This window comes from Pleurodeles waltl, unplaced genomic scaffold (assembly GCF_031143425.1).
Source record: "Pleurodeles waltl isolate 20211129_DDA unplaced genomic scaffold, aPleWal1.hap1.20221129 scaffold_39, whole genome shotgun sequence".
Taxonomy (NCBI): domain Eukaryota; kingdom Metazoa; phylum Chordata; class Amphibia; order Caudata; family Salamandridae; genus Pleurodeles; species Pleurodeles waltl.
The window spans coordinates 9276776-9290886 of NW_027150097.1; the positions used below are offsets into that span (position 1 = coordinate 9276776).

The 14111-nt window shown below is 47.0% G+C and overlaps 1 protein-coding gene across 1 annotated transcript in view; it reads left to right on the forward strand.

Moving 5' to 3' along the window:
• Positions 1 to 14111, forward strand: part of LOC138276470 (neurofilament medium polypeptide-like) — a 120050-nt gene that overhangs the window by 14836 nt on the left and 91103 nt on the right. The window lies entirely within an intron of this gene.

Here is a 14111-nt window from a genome sequence, read left to right on the forward strand (position 1 = left end):
CACGAATGGACACCAAACCTATGTGAGCTTGTAGAGGGTCGCTGGGACTGTAAGAAAACAGTGAGGGTTAGAAAAATAGCCCACCCCAAGACCCTGAAAAGTAGGTGTAAAGTGCACCTAAGTTCCCCAGAGAGCACAGAAGTCGTGATAGGGGAATTCTGCAAGGAAGACCAACACCAGCAATGCAACAATGATGGATTTCTTGATGAGAGAACCTGTGGAAGAAGGGGACCAAGTCCAAGAGTCACACTCAAGTCGGGAGTGGGCAGATGCCCAGGAAATGCCAGCTGTGAGTGCAAAGAAGCTGCCACTGGATGGTAGAAGCTGTGGATTCTGCAAGAACAAAGAGGGCTAGAAACTTCCCCTTTGGAGGATGGATGTCACACGTCCTAAAAAAGCTTGCAGATGTGTTTCCGTGCAGAAAGACCGCAAACAAGCCTTGCTAGCTGCAAGGGTCGCGGTTAGGGTTTTTGGATGCTGCTGTGGCCCAGGAGGGACCAGGATGTCACCAATTGTGTGAGGAGACAGAGGGGGCGTCCAGCAAGACAAAGAGCCCACTCAGAAGCAAGCAGCACCCGCAGAAGTGCCGGAACAGGCACTACAAAGAAGAGTGAACCGGAGCTCACCCGAAGTCACAAAAGAAGGTCCCACGACGCCGGAGGACAACTCAGGAGGTCGTGCATTGCAGGTTAGAACGTCGGGGACCCAGGCTTGGCTGTGCACAAAGGAAATCCTGGAAGAGTGCACAGGAGCCGGAACAGCTGCAAATCATGCGGTACCCAGCAATGCAGTCTAGCGTGGGGAGGCAAGGACTTACCTCCACCAAACTTGGACTGAAGAGTCACTGGACTGTAGGAGTCACTTGGACAGAGTTGCTGAGTTCCAGGGACCACGCTCGTCGTGCTGAGAGGGGACCCAGATGACCGGTGATGCAGTCTTTTGGTGCCTGCGGTTGCAGGGGGAAGATTCCGTCGACCCACTGGAGATTTCTTCGGAGCTTCTAGTGCAGAGAGGAGGCATACTACCCCCATAGCATGCACCACCAGGAAAACAGTCGAGAAGGCCGCGGGATCAGCGATACAAGGTTGCAGTAGTCGTCTTTGCTACTTTGTTGCAGTTTTTCAGGCGTCCAGAGCAGTCAGCGGTCGATTCCTTTGCAGAAGGTGAAGAGAGAGATGCAGAGGAACTCTGATGAGCTCTTGCATTCGTTATCTAAAGAATTCCCCAAAGCAGAGACCCTAAGTAGCCAGAAAAGGAGGTTTGGCTACTTAGGAAGGAGGATAGGCTAGCAACACAGGTAAGAGCCTATCAGAAGGAGGCTCTGACGTCACCTGCTGGCCCTGGCCACTCAGAGCAGTCCAGTGTGCCAGCAGCACCTCTGTTTCCAAGATGGCAGAGGTCTGGAGCACACTGGAGGAGCTCTGGACACCTCCCAGGGGAGGTGCAGGTCAGGGGAGTGGTCACTCCCCTTTCCTTTGTCCAGTTTCGCGCCAGAGCAGGGCTGGGGGATCCCTGAACCGTCGTAGACTGGCTTATGCAGAGATGGGCACCATTTGTGCCCATCAAAGTGTTTCCAGAGGCTGGGGGAGGCTACTCCTCCCCAGCCCTGACACCTTTTTCCAAAGGGAGAGGGTGTAACACCCTCTCTCTGAGGAAGTCCTTTGTTCTGCCTTCCTGGGCCAAGCCTTGCTGGACCCCAGGAGGGCAGAAACCTGTCTGAGGGGTTGGCAGCAGCAGCAGCTGCAGTGAAACCCCGGGAAAGGTAGTTTGACAGTACCCGGGTCTGAGCTAGAAACTCGGGGGATCATGGAATTGTCTCCCCAATGCCAGAATGGCATTGGGGTGACAATTCCATGATCTTAGACATGTTACATGGCCATGTTCGGAGTTACCATTGTGACGCTATACATAGGTAGTGACATATGTATAGTGCACATGTGTAATGGTGTCCCCGCACTCAAAAAGTCCGGGGAATTTGCCCTGAACAATGTGGGGGCACCTTGGCTAGTGCCAAGGTGCCCACACACTAAGTAACTTAGCACCCAACCTTTACCAGGTAAAGGTTAGACATATAGGTGACTTATAAGTTACTTAAGTGCAGTGGTAAATGGCTGTGAAATAACGTGGACGTTATTTCACTCAGGCTGCAATGGCAGGCCTGTGTAAGAATTGTCAGAGCTCCCTATGGGTGGCAAAAGAAATGTTGCAGCCCATAGGGATCTCCTGGAACCCCAATACCCTGGTAACCTCAGTACCATATACTAGGGAATTATAAGGGTGTTCCAGTATGCCAATGTAAATTGGTGAAATTGGTCACTAGCCTGTTAGTGACAATTTGGAAAGAAATGAGAGAGCATAACCACTGAGGTTCTGGTTAGCAGAGCCTCAGTGAGACAGTTAGTCATCACACAGGTAACACATACAGGGCACACTTATGAGCACTGGGGCCCTGGCTGGCAGGGTCCCAGTGACACATACAACTAAAACAACATATATACAGTGAAATATGGGGGTAACATGCCAGGCAAGATGGTACTTTCCTACACAACCCCCCACCAAACGAAGGACAATAAGACTAGCCATGACCTGATGAGTCTTCATTGTCTAAGTGGAAATATCTGGAGAGTCCATCTGCATTGGAGTGGGTACTCCCAGGTCTATGTTCCACTGTATAGTCCATTCCCTATAGAGATATGGACCACCTCAACAATTTAGGGGTTTCACCTTTCATTTGTTTTAGCCAAAGTAGAGGTTTGTGGTCTGTCTGAACAATGAAGTGAGTGCCAAACAGGTATGGCCTCAACTTCTTCAGTGCCCAGACCACAGCAAAGGCCTCCCTCTCTAAGGCAGACCAATGCTTTTCTCTAGGGGTCAACCTCCTGCTGATAAAAGCAACAGGTTGATCCTGGCCCTCAGAATTAAGTTGTGATAAGACTGCCCCTACCCCTAATTCAGATGCGTCAGTTTGGACAATTAATTGTTTGGAGTAACAGGGGCTTTTTAGGACAGGTGCAGAGCACATGGCCTGTTTCAGCTCCTCAATAGCTTTCTGACAGCTAGCTGTCCACAATACCTTTTTAGGCATCTTCTTTGAAGTGAGATCATTAAGAGGGGCTGCAATGGAGCCATAGTTCTTTATGAACCTCCTGTAGTACCCAGTGAGGCCTAAGAAGGCTCTCACCTGGGTTTGAGTTGTAGGGGGAACCCAATCTATGATAGTTTGGATTTTCCCCTGAAGTGGTGCAATCTGTTCTCCACCTACCAGGTGTCCCAGATAAACCACTTTTCCCTGCCCTATCTGGCACTTTGAAGCCTTGATAGTGAGGCCTGCCTTTTGCAGGGCCTCCAAAACTTTCCACAGGTGGACCAGGTGATCATCCCAGGTGGAGCTAAAGACAGCTATATCATCTAGATATGCTGCACTAAAAGCCTCCAACCCTTGCAGGACTATATTCACCAACCTCTGAAAAGTGGCAGGTGCATTTTTCAAACCAAAGGGCATTACTGTGAATTGGTAGTGCCATCCAATGGTTGAAAATGCAGTTTTTGCTTTTGCATCCTCTGATAACTTGATCTGCCAATACCCTGCAGTCAAATCAAAGGTGCTTAGATACACTGGCAGATGCCAGTGTATCTATTAGCTCATCTGCCCTGGGTATAGGGTGAGCATCAGTTTTAGTTACCTGCTTGAGACCTCTGTAGTCTACACAAAATCTAATTTCCTTTTTCCCATCTTTAGAATGAGGCTTTGGTACAAGTACCACAGGAGAGGCCCATGGACTTTCAGAGTGTTCAACCACTCCCAGTTCAAGCATTTTATGAACTTCTTGTTTTATGCAGTCCCTGACATGGTCAGGCTGCCTATAGATCTTACTTTTGACAGGCAAGCTGTCTCCAGTATCTATAGTGTGCTCACACCAAGAAGTGGTGCCTGGCACAGTAGAAAAGAGTTCAGAAAACTGACCCAGGAGATTTATGCAGTGTTCTTTTTGCTCAGCAGGAAGACAATCTGCCAGAACTACACCTTCCACTAGAGCATCTTGTTCTGTTGAAGAGAAGAGATCAGGGAGAGGGTCACTCTCTTCTTCCTGTCCTTCATCTGTTGCCATGAGCAGGGTGAGGTCAGCCCTGTCATAGTAGGGTTTCAGGCGATTGACATGGAGCACCCTAAGGGGACTCCTGGCAGTGCCCAAGTCAACCAAGTGGGTGACTTCTCCCTTTTTCTCAACAATAATGTGGGGACCACTCCATTTGTCTTGGAGTGCTCTTGGGGCCACAGGCTCCAAGACCCACACTTTCTGCCCTGGTTGGTACTGAATCAGAACAGCCTTCTGGTCATGCCATTGCTTTTGGAGCTCTTGGCTGGCCTGAAGGTTTTTACTGACCTTTTTCATGTACTCAGCCATTCTAGATCTTAGGCCAAGTACATAGTCCACTATGTCTTGCTTAGGAGCTTTTAAAGGTTGTTCCCAACCCTCCTTCACAAGTGTTAGAGGACCTCTTACAGGGTGTCAAAATAGGAGTTCAAAGGGGCTGAAGCCCACTCCTTTCTGGGGTACCTCCCTGTAAGCAAAGAGAAGGCAAGGTAACAGGACATCCCATCTCCTCCGGAGTTTTTCAGGGAGTCCCATTATCATTCCTTTGAGAGTTTTATTAAACCTCTCAACCAGTCCATTTGTTTGTGGATGATAGGGATTTGTATGTTACACCACATTCCTTCCACATGGCCTTTAAGTAAGCAGACATGAAGTTGCTACCCCTGTCTGATACCACCTCTTTTGGGAAGCCCACCCTGGAAAAGATTCCCAGGAGGGCCTTTGCCACTGCAGGAGCTGTAGTGGTCCTTAGAGGAATTGCTTCAGGATATCTGGTGGCATGGTCCACTACCACCAAAATAAACCTATTGCCTGAAGCAGTAGGAGGGTCAAGGGGGCCAACTATGTCAACCCCTACCCTTTCAAAGGGAACCCCAACCACAGGTAGTGGAATAAGGGGTGCCTTTGGGGTGCTACCTGTTTTGCCACTGGCTTGACAGGTGACACAGGACTTACAAAATTCTTTTGTGTCCTCTGACATTCTAGGCCAATGAAACAAGGGAACAAGCCTGTCCCAAGTTTTCATTTGTCCCAAATGTCCAGCCAAGGTAATGTCGTGGGCTAGAGTTAGGAGGAACTCTCTGTATTGCAAGGGAATGACCAATCTCCTGGCTGCTCCAGGTTTAGGGTCCCTTGCCTCAGTATACAAGAGGTTGTCCTCCCAGTAAACTCTGTGAGAGTCACTGACATCCCCATTTTGCTGTTTGACTGCTTGCTGTCTTAGACCCTCTAGTGTGGGACAGGTCTGCTGTACCACACTCAGCTCCTCCCTGGCAGGCCCCCCTCCACCCAATAGCTCAGCAGTGTCTGCTTCCAGCTCCTCTGGTGTAGGTTCTGCACAGGGTGGAAATTCTTCTTCCTCAGAAGTTGAATCCACTGTAGAGGGAGGGATAGTAGGTAGGGATTTACCTTTACTAACCCTAGCTTTAGGGAGCACTTGGTCCATTGTTCCAAGATCCGAGTCACCCTGTCCTTTTTCCTTTTTGGCCTGAGCCCTTGTCAAAGCACAAATATGCCCTGGAATGCCCAGCATTGCTGCATGAGCCTCCAACTCCACTTCTGCCCAAGCTGATGTCTCTAAATCGTTCCGTAGTAGACAGTCTACAGGTAAATCTGAGGCAACCACAACTTTCTTTGGACCATTAACCCCCCCCCCCCGGTTGAGATTCACAACAGCCATGGGGTGGCTAGGAGTGTTGTTATGAGCATCAGTCACTTGGTACTGGTGACGAAGTAGGTGTTGTTCAGGGTGGACCAGTTTCTCTATTACCATGGTAACACTGGCACCTGTGTCCCCGTAGGCCTGAACCTCAATACCATTTATTAGGGGAAGTTGCTTCTACTTATCCATATTAAGGGGACAAGCAACCAAGGTGGCCAAATCAATGGCACCTTCAGAGACTAACACAGCCTCTGTGGTCTCCCTAACAAGACCAACCCCAACTAAATTACCAAAAGTGAGCCGAGCTACTCCCTTGGATTGGCTATTAGTAGGTTTGCTCCCACCACCACTGCTATTACTAGGGGCACTAGGTGTAGCAGTAGGGGTTGTGGTAGTGGGAGGCTTGGTGCTTTTCTTTGGACAACTGGCATCAGTTGTCCAATGGCCTTTTACTTTACACAGATAGCACAATGGTTTCTTAACTTGATTAGAAGAGGATTTGGGCCCACCACCCCCACCAGAGTGTTTTTGTGGGCCTGATAAATACTCATTTTTAGATTTGTCCCCACCCTTGTCTGAAGACTTACCATCCTTCTTCTTGCCATCCTTGTCACCCCCTGTATGAACTTTTCTGTTCACTCTTGTTCTGACCCATTTGTCTGCCTTCTTTCCCAATTCTTGGGGAGAGGTCAAATCTGAGTCCACTAGATACCGGTGCAACAAATCAGACACACAATTATTAAGAATATGCTCTCTCAGGATTAAGTTATACAGGCTTTCATAGTCAGAAACTTTACTGCCCTGTAACCACCCCTCCAAGGCCTTCACTGAATGGTCAACAAAGTCTACCCAGTCTTGTGAAGACTCCTTTTTGGTTTCTCTGAACTTGATCCTGTACTGTTCAGTGGTTAAGCCATAACCATCTAGGAGTGAATTTTTAGGAACTGTAAAACTATTGGCATCACTTTCCTTAACAGTAAGGGGCCTATCCCTACCCTTTCCACTGAAAGATAGCCATAGGATAGCAGCCCACTGCCTTTGAGGGACCCCATGTACAACACAGGCCCTCTCAAGTGCAGCAAACCACTTGTTAATGTCATCCCCCTCCTTGTAAGGGGGAACTATCTTGTGCAGATTCCTAGAATCGTGCTCTTTCACAGGATTACTATCTGTAATACTGTTGCTGCCACCATGGGGTCCAAACCCCAACCTCTGTATTTCTCTTTCTAAGTCAAAAGCTTCCCTGTCTAGATCCAGCTGTTGCTTCTTGAGCTTCAGCCTGGACTCTTCCACTCTCAATCTATTGAGTTCCCTTTCTAACACTCTGTCTTCAGGGTGGGTGGGTTGGGCATGCTTAGACACAGAAGAATGGTGTGAATGAACAGTGGGAGACCTGTCCCTAACAGATGGCACTCTAACAACCTGGCCTAAAGGAGTAACCTCTCTACTGTGATGAGAACTCACATCAGTACCAGCCCTGCTAGGTGGCCTGCTAAGGGGCAGGTTGGGAAGGTTCCCTTCTAACACTTTTACTGGGGCTACCCCAGAGTCAGAGTGTGAACCATCAGCTAATCTCTCACCAGATGTGCCAGCTATGGTCTTATCTTGTTCAATGAGCATATTAACTAACGATTCTCTAGAGGGATTCTTCCCTACCCCTAAACCTCTATCAATGCAGAAACTCCTTACACCTTTCCAGTTAAGGTGGTCATAAGCTGTGCTGGCCAGATCCAGAGTTTGACCTGTACCAGACATGATAGAAAAGGGTTTAAGGGACAGAAAAAGAAAGAAAAAGTTTCAGAACTTTTTAAGGAACAGAAAAAAAACGTTTTCAACTTTTAAGAAACTTTTTGAAAGTTTTAGAGGTACTTTTCAGCACTTAGCAATAGAGTAAGAGAAGAAAAGTAAAACCTTTTGGTTAGATGTACATACACTGAACTTGTTTTGTATATTTTTCATTTATGAAAAGTACAAAATGACAAAGTGGTAAGTAGTTACAAGTACTTATCCCACCACTGCACAACCAATGTAGGAGGCTGGCCTGGTTTGTAGTGAGTACCAAGGGGTACTTACACTCTGCACCAGGTCCAGGTATCCCTTATTAGTGTAGAAGAGGTGTCTAGCAGCTTTGGCTGATAGAAAAGGGTAGCTTAGCAGAGCAGCTTAGGCTGAACTAGGAGACGTGTAAAGCTCCTACTATACCACTAGTGTCATATGCACAATATCATAAGAAAACACAATACACAGATATACTAAAAATAAAAGTACTTTATTTTTATGACAATATGCCAAAAGTATCTCAGTGAGTACCCTCAGTATGAGGATAGCAAATATACACAAGATATATGTACACAATACCAAAATGATGGTGTAATAGCAATAGAAAGCAATGCAAGCAATGTACAGTCACAATAGATTGCAATGAGAGCACATAGGTATAGGGGCAACACAAACCATATACTCTAGAAGTGGAATGCGAACCACGAATGGACCCCAAACCTATGTGAGCTTGTAGAGGGTCGCTGGGACTGTAAGAAAACAGTGAGGGTTAGAAAAATAGCCCACCCCAAGACCCTGAAAAGTAGGTGTAAAGTGCACCTAAGTTCCCCAGAGAGCACAGAAGTCGTGATAGGGGAATTCTGCAAGGAAGACCAACACCAGCAATGCAACAACGATGGATTTCCTGATGAGAGAACCTTTGGAACAAGGGGACCAAGTCCAAGAGTCACACTCAAGTTGGGAGTGGGCAGATGCCCAGGAAATGCCAGCTGTGGGTGCAAAGAAGCTGCCACCGGATGGTAGAAGCTGTGGATTCTGCAAGAACAAAGAGGGCTAGAAACTTCCTCTTTGGAGGATGGATGTCCCACGTTGTGAAGAAGCTTGCAGAGGTATTTCCGTGCAGAGAGATTGCAAACAAGCCTTGCTACCTGCAAGGGTCATGGTTAGGGTTTTTGGATGCTGCTGTGGCCCAAGAGGGACCAGGATGTCGCCAGTTGTGTGAGGAGACAGAGGGGGTGTCCAGCAAGACAAAGAGCCCACTCAGAAGCAAGCAGCATCCGCAGAAGTGCTGGAAAAGGCACTACAAAGAAGAGTGAACCAGAGCTCACCCGAAGTCACAAAAGAAAGTCCCACGACGCTGGAGGACAACTCAGGAGGTCGTGCACTGCAGGTTAGAATGCCGGGGACCCAGGCTTCGCTGTGCACAAAGGAAATCCTGGAAGAGTGCACAGGAGCCAGAGCAGCTGCAAATCATGCGGTACCCAGCAATGCAGTCTAGCGTGGGGAGGCAAGGACTTACCTCCACCAAACTTGGACTGAAGAGTCACTGGACTGTGGGAGTCACTTGGACAGAGTTGCTGAGTTCCAGGGACCAAGCTCGTCATGCTGAGAGGGGACCCAGAGGACCGGTGATGCAGTCTTTTGGTGCCTGCGGTTGCAAGGGAAAGATTCCGTCGACCCACAGGAGATTTCTTCGGAGCTTCTAGTGCAGAGAGGAGGCAGACTACCCCCACACCATGCACCACCAGGAAAACAGTCGAGAAGGCCGCAGCATCAGCGATACAAGGTTGCAGTAGTCGTCTTTGCTACTTTGTTGCAGTTTTGCAGGCGTCCAGAGCAGTCAGCGGTCGATTCCTTGGCAGAAGGTGAAGAGAGGGATGTAGAGGAACTCTGATGAGCTCTTACATTCGTTATCTAAAGAATTCCCCAAAGCAGAGACCCTAAATAGCCAGAAAAGGAGGTTTGGCTACTTAGGAAGGAGGATAGGCTAGCAACACAGGTAAGAGCCTATCAGAAGGAGTCTCTGATGTCACCTGCTGGCCCTGGCCACTCAGAGCAGTCCAGTGTGCCAGCAGCACCTCTGTTTCCAAGATGGCAGAGGTCTGGAGCACACTGGAGGAGCTCTGGGCACCTCCCAGGGGAGGTGCAGGTCAGGGGAGTGGTCACTCCCCTTTCCTTTGTCCAGTTTCACGCCAGTGCAGGGCTGGGGGATCCCTGAACCAGTGTAGACTGGCTTATGCAGAGATGGGAGCCATTTGTGCCCATCAAAGCATTTCCAGAGGCTGGGAGAGGCTACTCCTCCCCAGCCCTGACACCTTTTTCCAAAGGGAGAGGGTGTAACACCCTCTCTCTGAGGAAGTCCTTTGTTCTGCCTTCCTGGGCCAAGCCTGGCTGGACCCCAGGAGGGCAGAAACCTGTCTGAGGGGTTGGCAGCAGCTGCAGTGAAACCCCGGGAAAGGCAGTTTGGCAGCACCCGGGTCTGTGCTAGAGACTCGGGGGATCATGGAATTGTCTCCTCGATGCCAGAATGGCATTGGGGTGACAATTCCATGATCTTAGACATGTTACATGGCCATGTTCGGAGTTACCATTGTGACGCTATACATATGTAGTGACATATGTATAGTGCACGCGTGTAATGGTGTCCCGGCACTCACAAAGTCCTGGGAATTTGCCATGAACAATGTGGGGGCACCTTGGCTAGTGCCAGGGTGCCCACACACTAAGTAACTTAGCACCCAACCTTTACCAGGTAAAGGTTAGACATATAGGTGACTTATAAGTTACTTAAGTGCAGTGGTAAATGGCTGTGAAATAACGTGGACGTTATTTCACTCAGGCTGCAATGGCAGGCCTGTGTAAGAATTGTCAGAGCTCCCGATGGGTGGCAAAAGAAATGCTGCAGCCCATAGGGATCTCCTGGAACCCCAATACCCTGGGTACCTCAGTACCATATACTAGGAAATTATAAGGGTGTTCCAGTATGCCAATGTAAATTGGTGAAATTGGTCACTAGCCTGTTAGTGACAATTTGGAAAAAAATGAGAGAGCATAACCACTGAGGTTCTGGTTGTCAGAGCCTCAGTGAGACAGTTAGCCATCACACAGGTAACACATACAGGGCACACTTATGAGCACTGGGGCCCTGGCTGGCAGGGTCCCAGTGACACATACAAATAAAACAACATATATACAGTGAAATATGGGGGTAACATGCCAGGCAAGATGGTACTTTCCTACAATGGCCCATCCAGGCACACCTAATCCCTCTATTGTTTTGCTGTCGAGAGGGAATAAACAAAGTCGCACTGCCAACTACACCCAGTTGTGTGACCCAGGAAGCAGGCACCAAATAGCTAGGGCAGGAACATACCAACTGTATAATAGTGGCAATTTTGAAATTGTAACTTAAAATCAACTTTACCATTAAAGAGGAATTTTAACTACAGTTTCTCAGATGCCAAACATGAGACTCCGATCTACTGCCAAATAAAAATGATCACTTCTTAAATGTAATAAGGTAATCCAATGTTGTTGAGAGGTAGGGCTCACACAAGTGAAAAATATAATTAGGGGTTTTTCACTACCAGTTCATGTAAAAATTAAAAGTATATATCCAGCGGTTTACATACCATGCACCTTGCCTTTTGGGCCTTGTTGGATCTACCCTAGGGATGACGTATGGGTATTAGAAAAGGAGGTGTGGCCTTGCAAGGGGTTTGTCCTGCCATGTAGAAATGACAATTTAAACTACTCGCATAGGCTGTAATGGCAGATCTGAGATATGTTTAAAGGACTATGTAGATGGGTGGCACAATAAGTGCTGCAGGCCCACCAGTAGCATTAAATTTACAGGCAGGCCTTAGGTACATGTAGTACTTTACTAGGGACTTACAAGTAAATTAAATATGCCAATTGGGTGTAAGCCAATTCTACCATAGCTAAGGGTGAGAGCACAAGCACTTTAACACTGGTCAGCAGTGGTAAAGTGCACAGAGTTCAAAGGCCAACAAATTCAACAAAAATAGGAGGGGTGGGAGAAGACCACCCTAAGGCTAATAGGTTTAACACAAACAAACTGGTGTCAGTTGGAAAGGTACAACTAGAACCAGCAGAGGACCTTGTTGGTGAATCACATTTGAGACTGGAGTGTTCATATAGGCGTTGAATAGTAGACAGTGTTGAAGGCAGCTGGGAAGTCCAGCAGTATCAGGAGGCAGGGGGTCATCTTCATCTGTAGACCAAAGGGTGTCGCCTCCTATGTGTATGTTAGCAATCTCCTGCTGCATTAGCATCTGAAACCAGACTCTTAGTCATGCAGGAAATGGTCAGCATTGATGCGATCATGGAGGTGAACAAAGACTGATTTTTCAAAGATTTTGCTGGTGAATGGCAGGTGACATTGATGCTGATAGATGGTGAGGTCATAGGGGTCTAGTGTAGGTTTCTTTAGGAATAGGAAAATCTGGCCTTCGCCTTGAGTGAAGGAGGCACTGACAGTGACAAGTTGAGGTAAAGGCAGATCCCCAGAGAAAGCTTTGATGAGGACGACAGTCAGACAGTATCTTCATAAGAAGTGGGTTTCAGGGAGTTGTGTATGTCCATGAGATAAGGAGAGGTAGGGCTTTGAAGGCTGAGCATTAAAGGATTCGATGGGAAGAAGTGTAAGAGATGAAGAAGGCTTGGAATGAGGTGAAATCAAAACTACCAGGCTTGGTATTCAGCGCGCTGTCATTCAATAGCATCAGCCGCAGACTTCTCAGCAACGTTTTGGGCTCCTGCACTTATTGTTTTACAAATTAGGCAACGTTGGGGCTTCTGACAAAGGTAACTTACAACTGTGAGTAATTTATAAGTCTAAATTGCTCTTTTTTTTGTGTAACTTTACTGAGGGCCTGATTACAACGTTTGCGGAGGGGAATTACTCTGCCACAAATGTGACGGATCCCACCACCGTATAACTAGTTCCATTTTGTCCCATGGAACTTGTAGTACGGTGGACGGGATATCCGTCAAGTTTGTGATGGAGTAATCCACTGCGCCAAGGTTATAATCAGGCCCTAAGTTTCACTAGTCACAAAATGCAATAAAGAAAATGGAAGATGCAACTTTTCTCTCAGGTTGTGGCCAACCAATCAGGGCTTTGCTTTTGGCTTGGGAGCTACGGATCCCCCATGGCATCCACAGATGATCTGCGTCCCTAGCTATACATAAATCTTTTTTCTTTAATAACTCCAAAGCTATTGATCAGATTTACACAAAATAACAAAAAGCATGCTTCTGGACCAAGACCGAGCTTTCTGCCAAATTTGGTGTAAATCCGTTCAGAGGGTCGGGCTGTAGTCCTGTCTACAATCTCTATGGAAAATTCCAAGGGGAAAACACATTTTGATGCCCCCCCTTGTTGTCGGAACGCACTTGACGAATCACCTTAAAACTCTCAACACAGCAGGTGAATGGAGTGGCAAGCTAGTTTTGAAAAATTTGTGAAGATACATCAAATGGCGCTAAAGTCATAGACAAAACAAAAAATGCCATTCCTATGGAAATTAGGTTGTAGCTATAAGTACCTACTGGCAATCGCCAGTAGGTAATATGTATGAGGAAAGATTGATAGATAGATAGATAGATGTTAAAATAGACTTACATGTGGGTGCTCTTATAATAAAAAACCTACTGTTTAAAAAGAATGACAGCTGAAATTCACCGGTTATGCGTAACTGACCTACGTATACCTTGTATCACCACAGATTTCAGATGTCATCAGTGATATAATATGTGATATCATAATCAGTGCACCACAGTGGTGCAAGTCACACTCAAGTAAGATACAGCGTGTTTTTTGCTTTTCAAACAGTAGTTTACCCATGTCTAACTTCACTTTCACATATGTTTTTTCAGGGAAATTCTAAGGTTTGTGTAACATTAGTTAAAGTCACACTACCTCGCTTATGTATAACTCCACCTTAACCTTTGTGTTTTTTGTGAATTTCTATGTAATTGTTAACGTAAAATAAGATGTTGTTACACTAAGTCTGTGCCCAGCCCCTCTGCAGCCAACAAAAAACACCCTTTGTATGGAGACTCCAACTCACGCCACCTACACAATGGTGGCCGCTGTGTTATCCGTTCATCTGCTGCTCTGTGATTCACAGTTGGCCTCTTCCTCCCACCTGCACACAGCATGGGGCGACGGGTCACCCAGTCCAGGCACTGGTTCACTTGCACTGTGAGGGCCATGTTTTCTCTGATCGTGGATGCCAATCCCCATAAAAAGAGGTGCACCTCGGTGCTTGGGTAATGACAACACTTTACCTTGCCAATGCTTTTTTGCTTCCGTTGTTTTTCTTTTTTTCTATTTTTATAGTCTCCTTTGTGTATTTATCCTGTATTGATGTGTTACAGTAATGTAGGGACAATTACGCATTTCCAGTATGTAAATATGAATCACATTCTACTTATATGAAAATCCATTTTCATTGAAACTATAAGGTCACGTGACCAGATTTGTACTTCCATGTTCTTTTTAATATTTTGGAACATGATTCTATGAACAAAATAATCATGGATCCAGA